This window comes from Sesamum indicum, linkage group LG13 (genome assembly GCF_026168435.1).
Source record: "Sesamum indicum cultivar Baizhima isolate 11 linkage group LG13, ASM2616843v1, whole genome shotgun sequence".
Taxonomy (NCBI): domain Eukaryota; kingdom Viridiplantae; phylum Streptophyta; class Magnoliopsida; order Lamiales; family Pedaliaceae; genus Sesamum; species Sesamum indicum.
In genome coordinates this window covers 3,245,457-3,252,502 of record NC_142669.1, presented here as the reverse complement: position 1 = coordinate 3,252,502, position 7,046 = coordinate 3,245,457, and the positions used below count along the sequence as shown (strand labels likewise).

General features: G+C 35.0%; 1 pseudogene; it reads left to right on the top strand.

The window, feature by feature from the left end:
* Positions 1 to 2,664: 2,664 nt before the first annotated feature.
* LOC148784377 (25S ribosomal RNA) lies at positions 2,665 to 3,624 on the top strand (annotated as a pseudogene; the record flags this gene model as incomplete).
* Between the last annotated feature and the right edge of the window lie 3,422 nt (positions 3,625 to 7,046).

Genomic DNA, 7,046 nt, shown 5'->3' with positions numbered 1-7,046 from the left:
TCTAATTAGTTTAGTTATGCTAAATTAATTTGAATAAAAAAAATTAAAATATGAATAAGATACACTTGTCATATTATTAATTTAATTCTACTAAATTTAATTTGGATAAAAAATTTTAAAAATAGAAATAATATATACTTGCTTTGTTTTTAATTTGTTTCTACTCAATTTAGATGCGGTAAGAATTTTTAGAGATACGGATGGTCTCCCTCTCCCGCGCTTGCTTCCAAGTTCCATTTAAGAGTATTAAGCGAGAGATACGAAGAGACAACTCTGCAGCTAGGAAGGAATTCAAGATCATACCCATCTTCCCTTTCCTTTTCATAGACATGCATACCCACTTTGAAGGTTTTTTGTTCTAAGAGTTTCTGTCACATTCTCAACTCATTTTGGCCAACAGGGCTAAGAGTAAGATCAGCAGTTCCAACTTCACATCGATTTACTATGGCTTTTTGGGGTATGTCATATTCAGTTGCTTATCTCTTTCTTTTCATTTTGTATTTTTAATTCGGGTTATTACAATGATACTAATGGTTGAAGATAAGAGTTTCATCAGTTGTTAGAGAATAAGTTTCAATTTTAACATGAGTTAAAAAAACAAATATTGGAGAAAGAAGATGTCTTTGTGTGTTATCTCACTGTTCAAAGAAAAGAGTTACTGTTGTAGACATTAGTTAGTGAAAATGTTTCAATGTAAAATTACTGAAGAAAGACGATGTGTTTGTGTATTTGTTCCACTGTTGTGTGGATTTTCTTGACTTTTGAGTGTTTGTGTTGGACTGTTCCAATTTTCAGTTTTGTGTAAGAAGCTTGAAGACTGAATAACATCCCTGCTTTCACGTTAGAGAAACCTATGAATATATATATTTTTGTTTGTCCGACTTTATATCTCTTTGTTTGTTTGATTCACTGGTCGTCTGAATTTTCTTGACTTTTCCAAACAATCAGCGAAACAAACACTCCCGTCTTGAGTTATGCATGAGAAGATTCAAGACTAAATTTGCATAGATTTCTTTCCCGATTCAGAAATTCATAAAAATTTATTTGTTTGTTTGACTTAATTTATATATCTCTGTGAAGGAGTTGAGGTGAAGCCTGGGCAACGTGTCCTTTCTAACTCAGAGATGGCCATTATTGATGGTTGGCGGTGAGGCGGCAAAGGGGAGGCGAGGTGGTGGAAAAATGGGATTGGAGAAAATATTAAATTTTTTAAAATTCAGTTAAAATGATGTAATATTTGACAATTTTGAAAATATTAAAAACTTATTAAAGTATTAATTTAAATACATATACTGGTTATTTTAATTTAATACTATTTAATAAATAATATAATTTAAACATATTTTTTACTTTGTTATTTAGTATATATCCTTTTTATGATTAAATATAATATATAAAATCATATTTAAATAAAATAGTAATTTAATTTGGTATAATTTTATAATTTATTTTTACTTTTAGTTATATAAATATTTAAATTGAAAGGTGAATTTTAGGATATTAAATTTTTTTATTATGTTATTAAAATTTAAAATTTTTTAAAAGTTTTATATATTTTTTAAATTAATCAAATACAAAATTTATTAAAATATATTTAAATAAAATAAGTTAGTTTAAACTATATTTAATTATGAAAGAAATGAGCAAAATAGAAATTATATACTTAAAGTAACTCCAGAAAAAAAATGAAGCCCTTGCGCTTGAAAAATAGAACAAATTTAAAGAATAGCTGGGATAATAGTCGAAACAATGAAATTTCACGATGAATAGTTACCCCTCACGATAATATTAGTGAGGGTTGAATTCATCCCATAACATTTATAACACTAGTCTGCATAAAATAAGCTTAAGCATGCTCCACTAGCGCTAAGTATTGCAATGCTGTGTTTTATAGATGCGAAACGTAGGTCGTCAATCCAATTTTAGTTGGTAGGTTAGCAACGTAGTCGATTGATTGAATTGACTCATGAGAATCCTCATATGGAAGTTTCGAAGGCTTAGTCGGTGTTACTGAAATTCTAGATTCTGATAGTACGGAATTAGTACTCGAACTTGAAAAATTATGGCAGTCACGTGTATATGAATATCGCATCTTGGATTTGGCAAGAGGTGGCGTAGCGTGGGATACTCCAATTCCAGTGCAATTGAAGTATGTAGCGAGGATGATGGATTCCAAAAAAGAATTTAGGCTAAAATGCATAAAACTCCCTTGTGTTTTAAAAAGTACGGTAACCTCCCCCCCCCCCCCCCACCATTTTAAAATATGCTAAAACTCCTCCTGTTTCTTAAACGTAGCTCAATTGCCCCTATCCGTTAAATCTAACTGACAGTGTTAATTTTTTTATAAAATGACCCTTTTACCTTACTTAATATATATTATTTCTCATTTTAATGACTGTTGGATTTTTTTGATCAAATATTAATTGTTAGATCTGATCAATTAATCTTAACCGCTAGATTTTCAAAAAAATGAAAGGTTTAGATTCAACAAATTATTTAACTTGTATATTCTATAAATAATTTAAAATTAAAAAATATACTATTATTAGATAAATATAAAATTAACTACCCACCCCCTACCACCAGTTGCCCCCCCTCCCCCCGCACCATCTCCGCCGGGGCGGCGGATCCTTCAAACCGTCGAATCTCCCCGAATGCTTTACCAAAATGAGTGAGGCCGGTCTAGTTAGAGTTGTCTTGAAGAGATGTGTCTGATGATGCTGGTCTGCGATCAAGATTGGATTAAAATACCACTACTTTTATTGCTATTTTAGTTTTTCAGTGAATCAAAGGCGGGGCATTGCCCCTCTTTTTGGACCCAAGGCACGCTCTGGTGGCCGATCCAGGCGGAAGACATTTTCAGGTAGGAGTTTTGTTGGGGCGGCACATCTATTAAAAGATAACGCAGGTGTCCTAACATGAGCTCAACGAGAATAGAAATCTCGTGTAATACAGATGGGTAAAAGCTTGTTTGATTCTGATTTCTAGTACGAATACGAACCATGAGAGCGTAGCCAAACGTTCCTTTAGACCTTCGGGATTTGGAGCTAGAGGTGTCAGAAAAGTTACCACAGGGATAACTGGCTTGTGGCAGCCAAGTGTTCATAGCAACGTTGCTTTTTGATCCTTCGATGTCGGCTCTTCCTATCATTGTGAAGCAGAATTCACCAAGTATTGGATTGTTAACCCACCAATAGGGAACGTGAGCTGGGTTTAGATCGTCGTGAGACAGGTAGTAGTTTTACCCTACTCATGACAACGTCGCAATAGTAATTCAACCTAGTGTGGGAGGAACCATTGATTCGCATAATTAGTTATCGCGCTTTGTTGAAAAACCAGTGGCATGAAGCTACCGTACGCTGAATTATGACTGAACGCCTCTAAGTCAGAATCCGAGCTAGAAGCGAAGCGTACGCCCGCCGCCCGCTTGCCGACCCGCAGTAGGTGCCCCCAAGGGCACGTGTCGTTGGCCAAGCCATCGCTGGCCGCCTTGAAGTACAATTCCCATCGAATGGCAGGTAGAATTCTTTGCAGACGACTTAAATATGCGACGGGGTATTGTAAGCGGCAGAGTGGCCTTGTTGCCACGATCAGCTGAGATTTAGTCGTTTGTCGTTTCAATTTGTCCCTCCCCCTCCCATCCTCCTTCTTTTCTCCGAAACGGCTCGGAGACTACCGACGCGCGAGCACATGCACCACCCACTGACCCCCACTTCGTGTGTCTTATTTTGCCTGAGTCTCGAAAAAATGGCAAAGTCTCAGATCAAAATTGGCCCGACACCCAACCCCCACAAGGTGAGAGTGTGCTCGCCCCGCGCTTCCGCACCCCCATAGGACGTGTGCCCGACAAGCATGGGTGCGCCGTACCAAGTCCCGCCGCCGCACAAAAGAGATGGTGTCGTGCGTGAAATAGCGAAAACCCAACACGTGGTCCCCGGTCGGGCCGTCCATGTCCGTTATCCCCGGTCGGCATGCGGCTCCCGTCGTCCATGGCCGTTGCCTTGCTCGCCGTCCGCATCCCCGAAAATGTGCCTGATAGTCCAGTGAAAACGCCGGCTGCCAGTGACCTAAGGCACGGCTGCAGGCCAGCAGGACGTTGCCTGCACGCGCCCACGTCTCCTGTCGTCCGCCTGCATGTGCGCACGTCAGCATGGGCAGCCTGCGCCGTCTGTTGCCATCGGCCTGTGAGGGATGCGGTCTGCTGCCATCTACCCGGGAGCGCTGCGGCATCTGCTATCGTCTGCCTACATGCGTGCACGTCGACAGGGGCTGCTTGCGCCATCTGCCTGCGAGCGCACAAGAGCTTTCTTCAGATCTGAATTTAAGTTCAACATTCAGGCTAACTACCATCATATTCTCCAGTTTTACCTCAACTTCTTCAATCATCTTAAGATTGTCGATTTTTACAATTCTAAATGTCTCTCATCAGTTAAAGCAGCATAAGTTACTAATTGACTATCTTTTAAGAATAGCATTCATACTTTCACTACGCTAAATGGTGGTCTTATCTGCACAAAATAATTGCCGCCCATATACTAGTGCCCATTTTTATCTAAATTTGAATATCTTCTCCATCCACTTATTAGTTTTAAGTTCATATTTGTCCAACATTTCCTCCATGCACATATTCTTCTTCCTCCTCAAAATCATTGATGTAAGAATTGAAGTCCTTGGGGAAACTTGTAAAGCATCCAAATACACTACTCAAATGCATAGTTGTATTTTGATTAGATACGCCAAATGCACAAGCAACAGCATATGTTAGGCCATGTCATTGTCAAAGCTTTCTCCATTATTGCATCTTGATCTGTAATGATGGTTCTAGGTTGTTTTCCAGATATTGCATAAATAAATAATAGTTTGCTTATGGTGGTTTACACCATCAAAAAGAGCAAATATTTTTTCCTATAAGTTGTAATAATAACAACAACAACAATAAAAAACGTCATCGATAAATTATTTTAGCTATTAGGTCTTCATCATTGAATAGCATCAACCAGCTACATTTGTTGCAAGTATTCAAGTAAATCTAACGCCTATCTTCATTTTCATTGTTCTTTTCCATCGCAAATAATTTTTTCATCTTCAAAAATAAATCTAACATTTTCAGGTCCACCTACTTGTTTCGAGATTAAGTACTATCCCACCCTTGATGTTATCCCTCAAGTTACTTATATCATCAGCTTGTAGTGTTTGTATATCCATTCCACGTCTTTGAGAAAATGAGTTTTATTTGGGCTAACAAGATCATGATCGTTCCGATCAACAAATTAAAAATTTATACTTCCCAGTATAACGACCATTAATTCTCATCATGCACAAATACTAGTTCTTGTTTTTGGAAGACGAAATTTAACTCTCTCATTTCTTTTATCTTTTGTACCTGCGACCTTGGCAAGCACAACAAAATGCCATATCGATAACAGGGTATTTTTATGAACAGTGTGCTTTCTAATACCAAATCCTGTAACCCTTGTATATTCATTTTAAAAGTTATAAGCTCCTTCTTCGCTCTGAAACTTCATACCGATTTTTGAAATTTTCTCTTATGAAATGATTGAATGACATTTATTTATTAGCTTTTATCCACTATTATTTTCAAGAAATACAACGTTTTTTCTCGTTAGGGCAAAAATCTAATTTATCGAGTGGGGTAAGATCCACACAAAGTAATAGGCTCCATATCCTACATAGTAGAAATAAAATATAATAAATAGTTATGAATAAATAGGATTGGTGTTGAACAATTCGAAATTGGAATTGATGACAACTGTTGTGGAGGCAAATGGATAAGTCTGCCAGTATTATTTCTCTAAAAGTAAATCTCTATAATTACTTTACATCAACAAAATCATAAAATATCTTAACATAATCGTACTGTAGTTTTTGTATATAATCAAAGTAAGAGTAATTGAAGAAATTAATTTTAAAAAATTCAATATTGCAGCATTCACTTAGGACTTGTTTACTACAAAGAAATAGCTTGAATTGTGTATCCAGTCCAAGCTAATTCAACGTTTACTACACACCAAGCTAGCTCGATCTTGATAAACCCTATATAAAAAACAGTAAATCACACTCCTTGTCCATATAATATATAAATAAATGTTGTGTTATTAATCCGTATTTAATTCAAATCTATATTCAATATTACAGATCCGTCCTAATCTATATTTAGTTCAAACCCCGCCTTAATTAATTTGATAACATTTGAAATAATTTATTTTTGAATATTCATTTTATGTTCATAGTTTTTATTCTAATAAATTTAGTTTACAATTAGTTTATACAAAATAGGTTGATGTGTTTTTTTATTTTCAATTCATGCAATAAATTTGATTATAATATTTTTAAATATATAAATATTTATTTTAATCAAAGAACAAAACTTGACAAAATATTTAATCTTATGTCCTTTTCAAAATAAATTATATAATTATTTAGGTTGCAGTTCATAGGAAACACTACAGGATTTATCGAGTTACTATTACATAATTAAGAAAAACTCGAGTTCAATAACTATGACTCATTGACTATAGAGTATTAGAATTGGGATAAAAAAATATATATATGTTCTACACAAATTGAATTTATGTCTAATTTGATAGCCGCTACATGTAAAATAATATATGAAATATCAAATTCTGTTTATATTTTGTGAAATTAATCCATTTTAGTTTATGAAGTAATATCTAATTAATTGATATTAGTATATATTTTTCGACCAATCAAATGATGCCAAATGTTAAATTATCATGTTTTCGACAATTAAAATCATATGGTCTAAAATAAGAAAGTGTGACTTAATAATGTGGAAATTAAATCATATGTGGAAAAATTAAGGAAACAGATATCAACCAAATTATGAAAGGTGAATCAAATCGTGCTACTTCGATAAATAATTATGGCAGATTCACACGCATTAAGGGTGAGAATTAAGGCGTCCGTCACCAAAATTATCAAATTTAAATTTCTAATTCATGATTGAGGTGATAAACTCACGATATTAACGTTATTGAACACCACAAGTCAGCATTCATGAAAAA